This window comes from Poecilia latipinna, unplaced genomic scaffold (genome assembly GCF_001443285.1).
Source record: "Poecilia latipinna isolate Pla-1442-1.1 unplaced genomic scaffold, P_latipinna-1.0 Scaffold764, whole genome shotgun sequence".
Taxonomy (NCBI): domain Eukaryota; kingdom Metazoa; phylum Chordata; class Actinopteri; order Cyprinodontiformes; family Poeciliidae; genus Poecilia; species Poecilia latipinna.
Genome location: NW_015113380.1, coordinates 27,412 through 47,511, shown reverse-complemented (window position 1 = coordinate 47,511; position 20,100 = coordinate 27,412). Strand labels below are relative to the sequence as shown.

Sequence of the window (20,100 nt, the reverse complement as noted above, 5' to 3'; positions counted from 1 at the left end):
CCCCGAAAATTATTGACCTGGATATAATTCTTTAAATATTCTTTAAATACTGATATTTACAAAAATTACATGGCAAAATTTATTTCTGCCCATGTCAAGAAGAAACTTATAAACATTATTTGCATTAATAGGAATTTAACCCTTGCTATTCTACTGGTATGACGATTTGTCTTTAACGTTGAGCCGAACTTGAGCTCTCCACAGATTCAAGTCAGGACTCTGGCTTTGCCACTTCAAAAGATTAATATTACTTCTAGTCAGAAAAAAAATAGCTCAAAATATCTAGAAACCAAATATAAATTTGTCAAAGCTATTAAACTATAAACTGTTAGCAGCAGGTGACAATTTTGACACATTCTTCTTTTTCGAATACAGCAACCCTCAAGGGATTTCTAGGATGAACACTCTACAACCAGAATCTCATTTAGATTCAAGTCCAGACTTTGACTAGGCCCTAAAAACCTTTTTTTTTTTTAAAACCACTTCAAGGGGAATTGTTTGAGTGTTTGGGATCAATATTGTGCTGCATAATCAAAATGGACTTTAGAAAAACAGAACGCCTTCCTTCTTTTGGATTTTCTACTGAAAAGCACATTTCATGGCTTGATTTGCGAATCATCAAGGCTCTGAGGAAGGAAAACTATTCTGAATATCACAATACCATCATCATGTTTGACTTTCAGTACGATCTTATCTTTTTCTGAGGTGCTATGTTAGTCGTGATAAATGGGCAACTTCCTAAAAGTTGCCCTTTTATTTTGACAGTTCACAGGATATTTCTCAGACATCCTGTGGATCATGAAAATGTTTTTAGGCCGTTTTCAGGAGTTGATACTTGGTGGGGGGGGTTTTTCCCCATGAGCTACTAGTAGATGTAACCTTGGAACTCTCCCGATGTTTGCGAGCAAATTTTTGTCCAGTCTCTTCTTTATTGTTTAATCATGAACACTGACTTTAACCAAGGCAAGTGCACGCCTGCAGTGCTTTAGATCTTCTTCTGGCTACATTTGTGATCTCCTGAATGTGTTGTTGATCTGCCCTCGGAGTCATTTTCAACAGATGACCATGAAAAGCAAAAATTAAGTATACAAAAACAAAGTATGAGAAACAGACCTGACTCACATGCTGCAATAACTCCCAAGATTTAGGGGCTTAGGGGGATACATAATGGCATAGGCATGCAAGCAAAGCTTTAGTAAAATGAAAACCAACAAAAATTGTAGGTTTCTATGATTTGAGTTTATAAACTACCGGTAATCACAATTTTACTTAAGAGAAAGAAATATTAAATCATACTAGAAATTTTAGACTAATTAAATACTTTTAATGTTAGATGCATTAAAGTCTGTATCTAGGACTGAGAGTAGAGCTGGCCTGCTTAAATCTCAGGTAATAACAATTCCATAATTATCATCTGTGTCATTATTCCCTCTCTTCTCTTCCTCCTCCCACCATTCCCTCTCTTCCTCCATCTCCCATTGGCAAAATATAATCATCTGCGTTATCAATCACCACTGGCTGCCCAAGGCGCAGACTTGTAATACCTGCAACGACATGATTCATTCCCATAGTTTGGTCGTTAAATCAACACAGACACATTGCCCTGCTTCAGAAATTTATTCCCCGGCTCAACGTTCAACTATTTAGTATAGTCAAGCATCTTGAACGTTATCAATGGAGTGGAGAAAGAATGATTGCCGTAACAACTTGGTGTAGTTCAATAACATGCATTAATTCCCTGCTTTCTCCAGTGCATCAAATAATTCATCTTGTAAATTGTGCAGAAAATTTTTTTTTTTTTTTTTTTTTTTTTCAAACATTGATGCATGTCCTCTTAAGACGGCAAACGCTTCAGATGTTGACAAACATTATTTTGTTCTTTGGAGACTTTTCGGTTTAGTTCGTGCGGCCTCTGAGAAGTACTCATGCCTACAAACGGGTCGATCTGAGAACAGCTTTTTGAGCTCTTCAAGCTGTTTTTCTTACAGACGCTCAGCAAAACACATCAGCTCATGTTCTGTAGGTAGAACTCCGCCAGCTTTGTATTATTAAAATGACACGGGACTGAACTTGTGCAATCTGAAGCATATGTTAGATTTACAATATTCATATGTAGATGTGCAGGAGCTATTAAAAAGTGACATGCCCTCTGGTGGTTGAAGAATACCGCTGGGTGTGAACTGTAAGTACGACAGCATCTGCATTAAGGTTGAGATCCTAACAGCAACCAGCACCTCCTCTGTTTGGAAGCCGCTGTGCTTAGTATTCTCTGCAGGAAAAAAAATAATAATAATAAGACTGTGAGGTAAGCTGTAAATGTCTGTGGCATATGGTAGTAAAAGTATGTTATTATTTTCTTTTTTTAATCTAAATGAATAATTGAACAACAAGCTGTGAGCCCAGCTTGTCTTATTAAAACATAAAGTTGTTTTATAGAGTGTAAACTGTTCCTTTTAAACACATTTACAAGCAATAAAGACGTCAAATGAACATTTAGCGGCAGCATTTATTAGAAGCCTCACCTTAGCTCAGGTTAAAATATCTTATTTTTTGTGCATTTGTCCTTGTAAAACTAACAGATGTGAAACGATTTTCAGAAAACGCGCTGCTTTAAATGTTGTGACTGAACATCGGTGTTCAAAATCTACTGCCAGAAATACATACTTAAACCTACTTCTCACAAAATAGGATTAATTACTCTACTGTACTGAGAATAATTGAATTTAAGCAAAGTGCCATATCTTGCTGGGATGTAGATGAAAGGTCAGAATTAATTATTCTTACTTTAATTTATTTTCGAGTGGGAACTAAATATATTGTAAAACGCATTTTCTACATTCAAACTGCCTGTTAAAATAAATAAATAAATAAGAAATTGTATCCGGCAGTTTCAATGCGTAAGATACCTCCACATACATATGTTTTAATATATTCAGTGTGAATGTATGAATACTATTAACACTGCATAGGTTAATGTTTTATACGCAACATTACCTATTAGCTCCACTGTACATAAGCAAAATATATCAATGTATCTCTGAGAATAACATCCGTATTACAACACTGTTCACAAATGCATTATTAATGTGAAAATAATATTGTTGAATAATGAATTTAGAGTCTGATGAGAAGGTAAGGATTAAGTGCGCACATGTTAGCTGACCTACAAAACTCATGTTGGCGGCTTGACGCTTGTGGCTACACTATTCCCCGTATCTCTCCGTTCCTCTCAGAAGCCTCTGACAAGCTCGTCGTCAAGCATGCGGTGAGCTCCAGGTTGGAGGTCATGTATCCCGATGAACGGGGGGGGGACTGAGGGTTCTGTTTCAGGATGACCACCCCCTTTGGGTCCCATCTGTCGAACAGTGGGGTCTGACCGTTCAGTCCCCGTAATTTGTACGCGCAGAATGCAAAAGCAGGAGGTGAGACTGATTACGATCCCCTGTGTTGATTATTATGGGAACTTGCATGCTGAGTGTTAATATAAAGACGCTGTCTGTCTCAGGAAGGAAACAGCTCTGGTCCTGCTCCATCTTTCTATTTTTTTACTTATTTTTTATCTGTGATATCTTGTTTAATCTGAGAGCTTCCAAGTCTGCAGTGTCGGCTGTAGCCTTCAAAAGCTGTCTCAGGTTAAAACGTAAACCGGATGTTCAGCCTAAAAATCCTTTGTACTCCGAGCCCAAAATTTGATTTACAGAATTTATATTAAAATAGTCTTCATGGTGTCAGAAACTCTCCTGCTCTCAACGAAGGCTTGCTGCTGTGCTGTATATTGGTTAGAGTAATGCCAGCAGTTTGAACATCTTAATAAGGAATCCTGCTCTGCTTGCATACCGACGCTTACCCCCTCGGATTTCACCTTTCCTGCCATACGTTTCTACTCGTCAGCTACAGAGTCAGGCCTGCGTGCAGTTATTGTTTGGTTACCTGTTGTGTGTGCATAACCCTGTTCGTTTTATTTCCTCCGTCTGGTCGAAGGTCTTTTAGGTGATGGTCTCTCCTTTTTGAGTGCATTGAAATCCTTCTAGAAAAATAACACCCTTTCAGCCACGGCACTGCTTTCATATCTGTCAGAAAATTTTGCCAATATAATATCAGAAATAGTCTTGTTGAATTAATAACAGGCCTCAGCAGGCAAATGAGGCCTGCAGAGCTTTAGGTGTTGCTCTGGAGTCTTCTTGTGATCTCCTGGGGTAAATCGTCAACACATTCTGAAAGTAACTTATGAATGCCCAAAGTTTTAGAAAAAGCCTTGTAGCCCTTTTTTGGGCTGACAAGTGTCAAAAACTTTTTTCATGTGTTCAGCCTACTTCATGTTATATTTAATTGATATCTTGATGCTACTGGTCTGTAAGAAACTAGTGGAAGCTAGTGACATTGAGCTCAGCATTCCCAAATAACTGGCTAATCACAGTTATCTCATGATTGAGGTCTGCGTTCAATCAGACAGGGTCGGACGTTTTGTTTTTTTGTAAGATTATTTAAGAACATCCTTTTCTATTTACTCTGGCTGTCTTACTTGTTAATTCCCCCCCCCGCCGCCCAGGCTTGCAGCATTTAAGTATGAGGAAAGACCAAAAACAGAGGAAACATGTGAAGAAGTAAATAGGATTTAATATTTGTACGCATTTACATACAAGTTCCAGATTCTAATTTGTGAAAACACTGGAAAAATCATAACACGTTTTGATTTCATTTCATTTTACATAAAATCCCAAAGAAGCATTTTAAGATTTAATTTCGTCATAATACAGAATATATTTTATTGCATAAAGAGCTGCAATAGTGTCTTTGCTGTCAGTTCCTCACTCCTCTGTATTTCAATAGGTTGTCATGTGCTGCTCTCACTCCCGCCTTGTGATCGGCTCATGATCGCGCTTAAATTATGCTCCTGCAAATATAGCCCCTCTCCCTGCGGTGTTGCCCTGTGACAGCTCATCCACACATTATAAATGTGTTTGACCCTCAGCGGAGCCTGAAACAACACCCTCCGAGCAGTGGCTGAGAAATTATTTGCAACAACAACGTCTTAGTTTGGCTTCCCTTCTAGTGAGGCCTCCTTTTAGGCGAAGAGCCTGGTTATGGTTTTGAGTTTTGATCGATCGAAGTCAAAATGTTGTACGCCACGTCAGGACTTTACTTATCTGTGTGTTGATTTCGTCTGAATACGGTTCTTAGAAACGAAATGTGGAAAATGCCAAGAGAACGTAACAAGTACAAAGAGACACTTGACAGCTAATCTCACTTTGTAGTGCCACACTGGGGTAAAGATGCTTGTAATTAACAGCCGACGACTAAAAATAAATCTGGAGCACAAAAGGAGGCGCAATCGCCTTGTTCTATGACTCTTGTGAAAGGAGCCTGTTTGTCACAATTACCTCTAACACTTTCTCCTTCGTCAAAATGATCCCAGGCATTTTGAATTCAATGAAACAGCAAAGGTTGATTGTCCCTCTCTGCTGCAAACTGAGCTGACCTGACCTGTCTAATGGGCTCAAACCACCACAGACACGTCACAGCAACGTGAATGCGTCCACTCCAGCATGCTTTTCTTGTTCTGTTTCAGTGTCACTCATGTTCCAACCGAGCACTTCCCTTCCTCTTCCCCGTATCTGTAAGGAAAGCATTTCCGCAGCAAGATGCTGCCTCAGCCATGTTTCACTGTAGTAGTGTTGAGTTTAGGCTATTATGAAGAGGTAGTTTCCACTTTGTATAAGATAGATAGCTATAAAAATTACATTTCCATAATTTCTGTGTGCTCTGATACACTTTAAATGTAACTTTTACCTTTGAATAAACAGTCTTACTGTGCTCTGTGAGATGTTACAAGCTTAGTATATACTATTATATACTATTTGCACATATCCACAATCAAAAAAGAATAGGAAAGGCATCTTGTGGTAGTGCAATAAACGTATTTTGTTTCATAGCACAGCAGCCGACTACTCTGGCTGTTCATTGCGTTCAGCAGAGGTGCAGCCTGGGGAGAAGAAGCTCTCTGCCGTGGCTGGTTTTTGCAAGCAGCACTCTGCAGTGCTGCTTGTTTGGACGATATTTATGATTGGCTTCAGTTGAATACAAATGCATGCCAAGCTTTTCACCCCAGATTTCTATTAATAAAATATTAAATAATCCACGTGTCCTTTTCCCTCTACATACGTCAGAATTATGAATCGCTACATGTTGGTCTTTTGCTCGAAATCCCAACAAAATGCAGTGAGTTTGATGGTTGTGGCATAACAATATACTGAAATTTGGGGATTTATTATGGACCAAAAAAAAACAAAAACATGAGAGGAATTTCTTCATCTCCAGATCCCTTCAGCTTAAAAGGTATTAGATATGAGGTAATGGCACCTACAATCATTTACTAACAAAAGAACAAAGACAAGGCCCTTCTACTTTGTTTTCAATCCAAATCAGGCATTAAGTGATGCTTTTTAGATTCAGCATGAACTCCACAGCAGTCCATCCAATGGTTGCTAAAAAAAAAATGTCAGCAGGAATGTCAGCAGGGACAGCTTACTCCCTATTTGTTTAGCTGCCAAAGCAATGCTATAAATATCTGCTCACTTCAAATATTTGCTACAGTTTTAATATTACATGCCTGCTGCAGTGTTTATAAAACTTAATTACTACCTGCAGTTCTTAATCAGATATGTAAGCATAATTATAGACGGAGACAATACTAAACTTTAGGAACACAATAATATAGCTCGGAGACTAGATTTTGTTTGTTTTTGACTTCATGTTTGTTGTTTGGGTATGTTTCAGACTGAATTTGCACAAGATGCAAAATATTTCCAACGTATGCTCCTCAACACATAAAAATCTATTGTTAAACTAAAGTTTGTAGAACTTCACAAAGGATTGGAGGATCTCATTGTAGAAAGGTATCAGTCAGGAGACTGAACATTTTTCCAAAACTGACGAAAATATGAACTGTTCTTCCTTTCGTTGATGATCTTGCATTTCTGTCTCCCAAAAACTAAGAATTATACTGTCTAAAAAAAAAAGGAGAAGAAGAACGATTAATGTCCACCTCACTGCCCTGTTTATTCTTGCCCTGCAGCAGGAAGAAAAACGATAGCTGTAACAGGCACTGCACATTTCTGGACATATGAGTGTTCCAGAAAGCAGAAACATTGCAATTTGCATACACTGCATGAATCTCAGAGCAAGGATTTAAATAAGTCGCTTTTACATCATTCTTATGGCGCCAGCGTGATCTAAATCCCCTGTCAGTAAAGAAGTGATTTTCCTTATTCTCACATCTCTGTTTTTGCAGTGGAAGGCAGATGAAAGGATGCTTGAAGGACGATGTTTCAAGTGATACTGTCAGGCCCGCTGATTGGTTTGACACATGGCTCATCTGGGTCCACATCCACCTGCATAAGCTAAGTGCTTCCCATGAAAAAAAAAGGATTTAGAAGATATTTCATCTGTCAGCCCATGAAGAAGACGACACTTTTAAAGATGCATTTTTTTTTAGTTCACTTAGCTTTAAATGGTGATTATTTTTAGAGGTAAATATGTGGATTTGTTTAGCTCCATTTTTAGTGGGGGCGGTTCATTCAGTGGTCATTGATCACGGCCTTGTCAAAGAAAAAGTTTAAGAAACACTCGCATGTAAACTCTTTTAGAAATAAATGCACCTCTCGAGCCTTTTTCCCCATTTATTTGTATAGCACATTTCAGCAGGAAGGCATTTCAAGGAGCTTTACATAATTAAAAACAAAATAAAAACAGCATGTGACATTGAATAAACAGTAAGAAAGGGAAAGATATTTTGGTAAAATTACTTTTGTTACGGAATTTAAGCGCCTGTCATCGCTGGACTCCGCCGTCCGTTTAACACGGGTATTATCCAGGCCCCGTCGCCTAACAGGACAAGGTCTCCAACCTTGCAGCACCAGGCTCCGTCCACCTATCACACAAAGTTTTGCGCTAGGACTTCACCATCCTACACGGATTTTTGGGCCCGTCTTAAAAAAAAAAAAAAAAAAAATCATCATTTACATCATTAAAATTTTAGTGAGAACGCGAGCAGCAGCGTTCTGCAGCTGATCCAGAACGCAAGTATAGCTACTCTTTAAAGGTTCTCCAGTTTATATTTTGAAGGTTTTACAAATAATTTATCCATACAACTGAACAGGAAGAGGATAGTTAATGTCTGCGTGTTTCTGCTCACAAAAGACAACCCTCATCCGTCCTCCTCTGGGTTTCATTGCGGACGTAATCTAAAAATCAGTTTTGTCTCCAACACAATGAATGGTGGAAGATACAGCATTCATTGAATAGTCTGTGTGAATAAAATGGAAACCCCGAGACTTAAAAGATTTTTTTTATAAAAACAAATCTGATTCAAACTTATGAGATACCCAGAATTAAAAAAAAAAAAAAAAAAAAAAAAAAAGAGAAAAAAACAATTTCACAAGAATACTACACAGGAGAATTACAACTCTCATAATAGAGAAAGATGCACAGAACATTTTTAGGTCGTTACCTTACTTCAGTTTCTTACCTAAAGGAATGACCTCGACTTGACCTCAATTACAAACCTTAACTCAGCTATTATGACAACAAGCTCCATACATCTGCTAAATGCAGCAGAAGAAAAATCAAACTGTGACACCAATTATGTCCTCGTTTATACATCACGTCCCCCGACCAAGTGTAGAAATTACCCCTCCGACCACACAACGTTCAGCTATTGAGTTTGTGTGAAATGAAATCCTCGCCTGAGCAGAGTTCAGTTTGACTTTAATTTTCCAGCTGTTGCATAGACCCACTTTTTGTTCATGATGTTGCAGGGCACGGGAGATGGGGGAGGGATGTAGAGCGTGAAGACATTTAACAGGGAAGTCAAACATGCAATACACAAACCTCACTCGACATTCATTTCTTCTCTTTACAACCGCACATTACGTGCCGACTGCAAAAAGAAATAAATAACAGGCTTTGAATGTGTTGTAAACATCTTTTGACAAAGTAATGATGTCATTACCTTGTAGATTACTTTGAACTCAGGAAATTACTTCTGTGTTTTTATTTTCTTTTATATTTAACGATTTGTCATTTGTATCAACCACCTGATGAGCATCGTTGGTGACGCAGCTAAAGTAATGATCTGTGAGACTCTTAGGTCGTTCCAAGAAGTCATAAATCATAAAATGTAAAATCGAATTTGCTTAAAAAGATAACATACTGAGATTTACGGTAATATATCAACACAAAATAGTACATAACTGTGCAACTGAAGAAAGTATTGGTGGAAGGTATTATGAAATTGCAATTGAATATTTTAACCAGTAATTGTATTCAAGTTGGTATTTGCAGCCTCCATTTGCAAGAACCCAATTCAATTTGACCACAACTGAAGTCATGTTTTAATAACATCGAAACGTAAATTGAGTAGACGCTGCATGACTCGTAGATCTTACTTAACATTTAGTGCACATAACTTGACAGTTTTCATTATTCAGTAATTGTTTTTTTTTTAATTATAGTTTACAGCAAAGTGTCCATCTTGTAATAGAGCTTTGTACTCTGCAGCATTCACTCAGAAAGTTTTGACAAAGAAATACCAAAAGTTCAACAAGACGAGCATGTAGGAAATCTCAAAGAAGAAAAAAAGAACAGGAAAAAAAAAAAAACAGAGATGCCTAATGTGATTCTAGGGAATTTAAGAGCATTAAACACTGTGGCGCAATTACTTCCATGCTGGGAGTGTTTGTCACAGATGAATAAATGAGGGTTAATTTGAATGCAGCGAGGGGAATCTACATCAGCAATGAAATCAGCATGAATAATGGAGTAAACAAACATGAACGGTTGGACTCGATGTATATTTAATGCATCCTCTTGTTAGGTAGCAGGGACATGGCTAGATATTTTTATTTTTTTTTATCGGGGGGTTCCAGGGGGCAGGGAGGGGCACAAACTGTAGAAGGGTGGCACACTACATTTGGAAATTCATCTGTAAATCCCCCTAAACTTGATCGTCCATCTAATCTGACTGGTCCAAAAGTCTTGGCCATGCAGGGAGGACAGGAACCATGGACAGGAACCATGGACAGGAACCATGCTTTTTAGGCTTACATATTTGGAGGAATATTAACACTGCATGTCACCATGAACATCCCACTGGAGCGCAGTCAAGAGCTAGTATATACCATGAACACCCACATATCGATGTTACTTTTGAATACATAATTAGTCTAATATGCATAGAAGGCTAATTATAATACAATTCATTCAAAGCTTTTATGCATTTTTTTTTACCTTCATTCTGTTGATGTCGCCTTGTTTTTTATTTCACTTTTCAGCTTAACTAACTTGACATCTCAGCCCACTTCCACTGCTACTCCACTTCTACTTGTCTTTTCCTCCTTTCTTCCCCCCTCTCACTCTTTTAGTCCCCTCTCCTCCTTCTCGTCTCTCCTGCGTTTGTCTTTGTCTTGAGTGGAACAAGAGTGAGCTCTCTAACCGAGCCCCGATGGGTCGGATTGACTTCACATCCTCTGGGCCTTGTGACTCAACAGCAGCGAGCAGAAAAATGCAACGTTCTTTCCACTGGAAACTAAATGGGCCCAGATGTACTGGAGGAGAGGCAACCAAACGGGCAAGTGGTGGCGAAGATGGGGACATGAAAAGGACATGAAAGGACAGCGTGTCTTGCATTAGTTGGCTATAAAAAGAAAGATTATAGTGCAACCAGAAGAAGCAAAGACAGAATTACCCCAATGAGTCACAGGTAACTAAAGTTCATTTCAGCATTGTTAAATTTGTTGTTAGGCATTTATTTTAATTTTTTTTTTTAGAGCAACATTTAAAAAAAAATAATAAATCACTGTGGGGATTTTTGTAGCATTTCTGTAGTAAATGGGACTACACTTAGAACAGTCTCAGACTTACAGAGAAAATGTTTTTGTTTTTTTTTCACAAAGTTTGCTTTTTTCCATTATTTTTTGCTTTTGTGTAAATGTTTCTGCTTTTTGCATTAATTTTCATTTACTTTGCAATTAGCTACCTTTTGCTACATCCCTTTTCACAGCACCCTTGCCTCAATGCAAGACGCCAAAACCTAAAGCAATAAAGTTCTCAAGAAACCTTTGGCAGTATAAGTATTCTAACTTCAGCTGGATCAGCCAGGTTCCTGCAGCTTTTCACAGTCAAAAGTTTATCATGTATCTCTGGCAAATTAATTATATCCGACATCTCAAAATATGGATGTGGATGATGGGTGTCACCTCAGAACTGTGACTACCTCCTGGTATAGATATGTTCTTCTTGTTGTTGTTTAGAAACTACAATGACTACAAATTAACTTATTTTGTGATGACATGTGTTCAAGGCACTGTTTTCAAGATTCCTCTGTACAGAAAATACATTTTCGAGGATGCTTAAACCGCACAGGTTTAAATCTATAATTGTTCTTTGACTAACTTTGAAAGTATCTGAAAAAAAGAAAGAATAATTTTTTCCACGATAAATATTAGTATCGCTAGATTCGTACTCCCAAAAAGTTTTTCCTCAGACCTTAAAGAATGACGTGTTGACCTTTGAGCTGCAGACACTTCAAGAGCTGGTGGCTGCCCCTGAGACGATAACTGCCGGTGTGTTAGTGTCTCACTGTAAACTGAGTTGACAGAAGCTGCGGCGTCTGCTGAGAATCCAACTTTCATGACCACCTTTTTCTGGAGGCTTTCAACCCATTCAGGCGTGCCTCCACTGCCTCCTTACCTGAATCGCTCTCGTCGTGTGCATCAAGCTGTCAAACACACACACACACAAAAAAAAACAAAAAAACAAGTATGATGTTTTGACCATTAATGTCTCGCAGTCAGGCGTCGCGCGAGTCAATTTCGTTAAAAGAAGTCACCCGTGTCTGTTGGCATTCCAGCACGTTTCCATCTCCAAAAAGTCTCCCTATTGTTTGTTTTCTACTCTTAAGCATTTCAAGTTTCTGCCATAGGCAGATAATAACACTAGAGATTGATAATGTTCGCAGGTGTTTATGTTTCAGCGTTCCACCTGTACTTTTAGGTACTTTGCAGTGTTGCAAATTTTGTGAAACGTCGTCTGTGACTTCAGTTTTTGTGATTAAAAAGCTACGTTTTGGTAATACCATAGAATCGGACGTGGATGCATTTCTTACAAAAGTTCATTGAATTGAGAGGTTTACCAACCTAACCCCATCCAGATCATCTAAATGTCAATGATTATTCCTTACAGCTAACGAAAACACTACACTTCTGTTTCTCAGCTAATTAAAATATCACAGCGGACAGATTAAAAAAGATCTTGAATCAGAATTGTTATGTTGCAAAGGATATTGACTCAACAGTTCTCCAGCACACAGTCAGTAACATCCTCCTCTGGGAAGATAAGTCACAAAATGCCATTACCAAAAAAAAAAAAAAAAGCTGGCTGTTCACAGAGTGCTGTATCCAAGCCTATTGATGGAAAGTTAAGTGGAAGGTGTGTAAGCAGGGATAAGTGCAGGCTTCAGGGGATTGTGAAAACAAAGGAAGAGGTTTACAAGATGTGTTGGCATGTGAACAACTGTCACACTCTCCAGTTTGAATTGTTGATGCAGGGCAAGGTAGATTCCTGCTTTTATGTTGTTTATACCAAATCATGACCGTGTCATATGGATGTTAAATTCAGATTTATGAGATCAGAAAATCTCTTTTCGACCTATTATTGTTTGATTTTGGTGAGCCTTTGTGTATTGCTCACCTATTCTCTCGACATAAAACGATGTATATTTTTAACGTATTGTCCACACAGCTTCTCTATAAACCTGAGATATAGTTTAGCATGAAAATCACAGCAGATCAACATATTTTTTTAAAAATATACCCAAACCAGCTTTTCTGGCACCAAAATCACCATTTTTTCTCATTCTGTCAAAAGGTTCAAGCTTCAACAAGTCTTCCTCAGCACATCTGCATCCCTAGTTGAGTTGCTGCCATTGGATTATCTTTATTAAACCATATTATTTGAGATTGTTTATTTAATATTAGAATACTACGTAAGACCAATAAAACCTATTTTTAATATAGAAATGTGGTACTAAGTAAAAGTGTTCAAGACCTGCTTATGAAATTTAATGAAATGATATCAGACTTGTGTTAAAGGTTATTTTCAAAAGGTACTTTAATGTGACAAACAAGCTTAATAGGAAACACATATTTAATTTGTTGAATATAGCAGTTTTTTATAGATAAACATGTGGAAAAATGTCCATATCTGTAACTAAGGTGCACAGACCTATAAGCGTAGGGACAGAAAAACCCTGTGGTATTTTCAGAAGCATTTTTTTCGCTGCCTCGGATAAGTTGAACTCATCTTATCACCTTCTTTATCCTTATGTAACCTGTTCAACTGTGATATCATTCACACACACGCACGCACACACACATTTTTCTGTAAGATTTGATCTTCTACAAGCCTTTATCACTTCTGAAAGCACAGCGTAACGCTGCCAGGTGACGAAGGTGGCTTCAGAAATGTAGAATAGAATAGAATAGAATAGAATAGAATAGAAACAGGCTTTATTGTCCTGTGAAGGGACAATAAAGAGAAAACAGAGAAAAAAATGTAAAAATCAGATATTACTTGTAAAAAAAAACAAATATCCATTTTACTTTATTATTCTTGCAGAGTATATGAGGTTCAGTGACAATCACTTTTGAGCAGATCTTCTGAGTAAAGAAGAATGTGCAAGTATTTCAATCTGTAGATGTGTAAACGGAATTACAGACAATTCCCCCCCCCAAAAAAATCACTGTTAGCTGTACTTGGAGCGACATGCGTCTCACCAATGTATAAACTCATGGGAGGTGAATAAAAATGCACGCCACCCTTTTCAGATTTTCATTTAGTTTTATTTTATTTATTTGTTTTTATTGAAAAGTGGGGACCATGTACTTTCCCCAGCAATAAAAAGGAACATGTTTTGTTGGTCTATCACATAAAATTCATTAAAAACACCTTGATTATAATCTCTAATAAGTTTGATGGAGACACAGTCAGACAAACAAAAAAAGGGGGGGGGGGGGAACTGTATGAACTATGTAGAATGGAGTGAACTCCATTCATACAGTTCATTCATACAGATGATACAAGGAAACTTAGGTTGAAATATCCTTGTTTTTTTTTTTTTTTTTTTTTAATTTTTTTTCATTTTCCATTGCCCTTCACAGTTATGCTCTACTTTGTGCTGTAAAATAGCAATACAACACAATGACGTTTGTGCTTGAAATGTGACAAAGTGTGGACAAATTCCAGGAGTACCAATATAAAAGGATTAGCCATGGATGCCTTTTTTTTTTTTTTGCCTTTTCTCTCATTCAGTGCGCCTCCTAGAGCAGAACGTAGTGCTGAGTTTCTCAGTGCTCAGAGAAGGGAAAAGATGCGCCTGAGAATCAGATTGCTCCTGGCTGAGCGGTCAAAAGGGTGGGACTGGTTAATTACGGGGCCATGGCTTCCCCCCGCCTGCAGTACGTTATAAATGAGAGCTGGAGGTATCACAAACCTTGAGATGTGTGTATTTGGTTCCTTGGTTGTGCTGTTGGGGTCTCATCGTGGTGCTTTGTTAATTTGTGGAGGCAAGCGTTGCCAAAATAACCCCAGCTCCATTTCAAAAGAACAAGAGAAGAGTTTGTGGTTTGTTCTGATTTTCCCAGGATGTCAGCTTTGTGAAACCTGCTAATCACAACCTCTACTTTCTTGCTTTGCCTTTGAATCACCTTCTTCATGTTCCACGAACTGATTTGTTTTTCAGACGATGAGAAGCTAAGCACTTCCTGCCGCTCTGCTTTCCTTGTTGAGGTCATCCTTGATGATAGATGGGATGTGTACGCATTAACTAGACCGGGATGTACCACACAGAAATTGCTATCCCCCCCAAAAAAAATCTCATTGAGTAACCAGGTGTGCATCGGGACTGGAGTCGGTGGTCTAAACAGAGATTGATGACAGTTTGGAGGGCAGGAGAAATCAGGCTTAAGAAAACAGCCGGATCAGGTGCAGGACAGAGAACGTCATCATTTTTGCAGTTTTTTTTTTTTTTTTCACCTAAAAATTACTTTACTAATGAAAGCTACAGTTACTCTCTTCCAAAACATTGTGTAATGTCATAGTTGGCGGAGAGGTTTAGCGAAAGAAGAGCTACATTCTATGGAGGACGAAAACCTAGAATTAAAATTAAAAGTAGGAATTTGTAAATAAGAAAACACTTGTGGGAAAAGCAGCTTTTTGACTAATTCTGGTGTATTTAGGGAAATGTTAACTGATGTGCATTATGTCTACAAATTAAATTAAATTAAACAAATAAATCGATACACTTTATAAAGGAGAGTTTTATCTCACCTTTATGAATTAGTATATTTTCTTTTTAGCGTAGTTTTGTCAAATAACATACTTAAGCACGTAATGTGGCTTCTACTGTTTCATGTTTCTCATTGTACTCATATGTGCATTTACGTCTCTTTAGTGATTTATTTATTGTTTTTTTTCCCACAGGTGTTTTAATTTCAGGCTTTTTCACATTTTTCTGTCTCATTATTTTGCTTTCTATTATGCATTTCTGCCTCAGTGTGCAAATGAGGAGTCACAGTGTCTTAAAGCTGCAGTACGTAACTTTTATAAAACTTTCTTTTTTTACTTGTTGAAACTGTCATCATGCTGTGACAGTACGCTATAAAACAGGTAAACTGTGAAAAAAAATTGCGCTTCTGTCTTCTTCCAGAGCTAGAAACAACCAATCAGAGCCAGGAGGAGTACCAGCTTTAGTAGCTTGTCTGTTGCATAAAACCCACCTGAGCCCTGTTCATCCTCACTCCATCATTGAAATAAGGACAGGAACATTGTAGAAGTACAGTTTTGGAAATACTCTAACTATCACAGTACGGCCCTTAAATGTTTACACCCTGCTTCTAATTCTCCCACTTTGAGGACAAAAGGCTGACTTGTTGCCTAACATATCTCACGCAACAACAGGCACCATGCTGAAAAGATGATCTGTGGTCGCATTGTTCTGCTTGACTGGTGTACAGTGAGTGAGTGGGAGACCAACTAAATATTTGGAACACAGCTACGCTCTGAATAGCCTCCTTATTGTTCAACTCATTTGAATTCCTCCTTTTTCAGAACAGATTCCAATCGGAGGCTCAGTCTGGGCCTGGCCTTGCTGAAAGGGCCGAGCTCATTCCATTTCCAGCGATGGGAGTGATTGGGGAGAAGTGAGCCTGAAGATTGCTGAAGTAATTAACATTCGCGGCTGGTTGGCAGATCCAATCGTCTTGTCTCGGATGCAGGAGGAGCCGTCGTACGCGTATACACACACACACACACACGCATACACAACAGAGCTCCAAATTCAAAGTTTAATTGCATCCTGCAGCACAATAAAACGTGTCCTCGTACGCGCAGACAGCTGTCACACTCAGAATTTTGTGCTGCTTTGATGATTTGGTTAATGTGCAAGTGGAAGTCAAAACAACCAGAGCAGCTGTCGTTTACGTCACGTTTCTGAATGTATGTCGCTGAAATAGTTTGCCGTTTTTGTGCTGGTGAATATCTCTTTAATGACGCCTTCGTAAGGCTGCAATTTATTCAATCGGAAAGGATGATGTGTGAGATCTTTTTCTCTACTGAATTTCTTTGGTTCCTTCATCATCGCCAGACAATTTTAATGATTATCTTCTTTTTTTTTATTTCAAACTGGAAAGATGTTGTCTCCTTACTTTTCTTTGCTCTCCTGACTTTCTTTTACTCTTTCATCTCAACTTTCCACCCAGCTGTTGTTTCAACTGGTTTTCCCTCCTTTTTCAGTTTGATTTGGTTAGTTTGTGCATTAGATATGAAATAAAACGTGCATCGTAAACACTTTTATATTTTAATTTCCTAAAACTTAAGTGTGGAGGAGTTCCCTAAGGAAAGCTATTTAAAACTTTTTTTTTTAAGTGCTTGAATTTTCACAGATGAAGGGAAAGATAACAGGTAAATAATCACATATTTTTACAACAGGACACAGATGCACTAATTTCAATCATATTTTCCAAAATGTTATAAAAAAAAAAATAAATTTTACTTTGTTGAAAATTCAGACACTGTCCTGCATTTTATTCTTAAAATTAAATACCCATACGCCCAAAATATAGTAGAAAAAACATACATTTCACATCAGCTTGAATTATATTTCTTCTTTATATCTTCTCCACTCTGAAACCTTACTTGCCACTTTAACAACACCTTTGTCGCTGGCCCAGATATTATTGCACTTATCTTATGTTTTCCCTTTTTCTTTCTCTCCATCACCTTTTTAGAATTGGAGGCCGTTGTCTCAAGGTGACTCGGAGCATCTGGAGCCGTTCGCCACAATATACGAAGCAATTTAGTCGCAGACAGGAGCTGTGAAGAGACCGGACTCCTGCCCTCTGGTGACTCCAAACATTGTGGCTGGCGACCCTGTCAAGGTTGCAGCTCACAGTTCATCTGCATACGTGGAAAGTCCTAGCAGGCAACACAATTCAGTTCTTGAAATTAATCTTGTCTGAAAAAAAACAAAAAAACAAAACATAAACAGATTTATGCACCTGATGGAAAAAGCTGAGTGTCCCTGGTGGAAAATTAGGAAGTGATGTGTGTCCGTGTAAGAACGTCAGTGAGTAAATGAATAATGCTTCAGCTTCTTAGGAGGTCCTTACAGGCATCCGAGTCTTCCTGACATGAATATTAAACCTCCACGCAGGTAAGGGCGTCTAATTGTTCTTAATTTCTCAATTTGCATCCCTCCCTGAGGAAAGACTATTGGAATATTTGTGAAACATGATGGCTGGTGTTAGGTTGCATAAGTCCGCAGCCAATCCCATTGATTGCTTTTATATGCATGACTCACGTATTGTCTCTCATCTTTCATCACACGGCGAAACGGGTCCTTCATCAGCATCGATGCGGCCACAAGACACGCAGTTGCGCACATGCGCCACAGTCTGTCAAGGCTCTTAGGCAACGGGTGACAACAGCGACTGCAGTGAATCCTAATCGTAGGGTTTAGTTATCACTGTAAAGACCTTAGAAAGGAATCAAATGAAAATAGAAGTTATATCCTCATGAATATTATCATTGAAATTATGCTTATATATTATGCTACCTATTTTCTATTCCATTTGTGTTCCTAACAAATAACTCCTAGAAGAAAAAAATAAGTGTTTATTCTTGTTTTTATCCAACTTGACGACTTCACTATAGTCGTCTTTCCCTTTAGTTTTTCCTCTTTTTTATCCATGAATACAACAGCTTCATAGAATAACAGTTGGCATGAATAGTTATAATCATATAATATGTATTTTTGCTTTGGTTAATATCTGCATGCTTCAAAAATATAAAATTACAAAACATCTGATAGTTTACACATGTTTACTGCACAGAAAATTAGACTTTTTTTATCGTTTTGCTGTTTGAGGAGCACAAAATAACAAGTTGACGTTTTCCTGTTCATTATTTACACGTTCTGCTTATTGAAGAAGTCTTTAGCTGGCTGCATGGCAGACATAGCTTGTAGCTTGCCAACTATAGTTGCAGCATTTCCCTTATTTGAATGTGAATGACAGTCGTTTAGTTTTTAAACCATGAACGTTTGCAATTTAGAAATATTTCCAGACAGCCACTTCTCTGTCTCGAAATCAAAATAAAATTTTAACCCTGGGAAAGATAAACAATGATTAAATTATTGAAAAGGGGATTTGAATCGCTACCTGTCGTGGAGGGAACAAAATGTTCCCAAGGAGGGGTATGAATTGATGCCTGGCACCATTTCAAAGTATATTGTGGCAATTGAAGTCCAGTAATAAAATTCTGGAACTATGTTGTTGAGATGCTACAAAAAAGGCTTTTCTCAGACATATCCCGTATATCTGTAAACACAGATTACACAATAAACTGGAAAAATAAAAAAAATATGTGTTTTTTTATTTTTTTGCTAGATATACAGCATTCATGTACCCTACATTGTGATAAAGGTGGATTTGTTTGACCAATTTTCAAAGTGATTAATTAAGTAAGAGAAGAGACTTCATCTACGTTTTTAGACAGATTTTTGTCTTCAAATGCTTTAACAATAAACCAAACCTACACATTGAGGGAAATTGAACACTTTTTTGCGCTCACAAGCTTATCAAATAATGACTGAAGGTTGATGAACTCTTTTCTATTCTTAAAGGATGAGAAGATTTCAAATTACCTTGAACTCTAAAAATACTGGATCAGTAGCAGAGCAGGGGATGTAATCAATATTACAGTCTAGTCCAAGGCAATGCTCTACTAACAAAGCAGAGAGTAATGGAAAAATCAAAGCGCTCAATGTTTGGTCTCTGTAACATTACTCATCTGCTCTCCTGAATGGAGTCTTATCTCATCATCGCTACACACAGAGAAAGAGAGAGAGCAAGCGTGGTAGAGAGTAATTGCTGTAGCAACCGGTCACCTTCAGGTAAAAAAAAAAAACCCTAGTCTGAAGTAAATTCACTTCAGGTGGGTCTTGCTTAAAAATCTGTAAGACTCATCATACCCAAACCAAAATTTCTCAGGTTTACCACAATTATCAAATTGAAAGTTGGTGTGTTTGTGCTTGTGTTGGTCAGAGGATGACCCCAGAAGGCTACAGCAGGCGAGTGACCTCCATATGACAAGATCAGAGAAGGGGGATTGGATCAGTGACCAAATACTGTTCTTCATTTATTATTCACACTTATTTTTGTCTATAGCACTACTTATTTTAACTTTAGCATCAGACAAAACTAGAGTACCATGTCCTTATTCCTATTGATACTTGAGTAGTTCCTATAATAAAAGAGTAGCATACTCAAACTGAACAATGTAAATCAACGTCAGTTACTCTGTGTGATCAACTGACTTCAGGAAAGATGAGCAGATCATCTTATTTTATCGAAGACTTCATTCTAATGGCAATGGGTGGATAGACAATGGTACTCTTTCCAGTGAGTGTCTGGGGGATCTCAAGGTGTCACCATGCAAAAAGGGATATACCGTACATTCGATCTGACGACTTGTAGACAACTCCTC

The 20,100-nt window shown here is 37.9% G+C and overlaps 2 long non-coding RNA genes across 2 annotated transcripts; one reads left to right on the top strand and one right to left on the bottom strand.

Moving 5' to 3' along the window:
- Nucleotides 1-10,517: 10,517 nt before the first annotated feature.
- On the bottom strand, nt 10,518-13,538 carry LOC106955744 (uncharacterized). The gene is made up of 3 exons (XR_001426646.1): nt 13,472-13,538; nt 11,545-11,776; nt 10,518-10,604 (listed from the first exon to the last, which is right to left on the bottom strand). It is a non-coding gene; the product is annotated as an uncharacterized LOC106955744 (long non-coding RNA).
- Nucleotides 10,600-17,572, top strand: LOC106955743 (uncharacterized). The gene is made up of 3 exons (XR_001426645.1): nt 10,600-10,759; nt 16,165-16,342; nt 17,343-17,572. It is a non-coding gene; the product is annotated as an uncharacterized LOC106955743 (long non-coding RNA).
- The last annotated feature ends 2,528 nt before the right edge of the window (nt 17,573-20,100 follow it).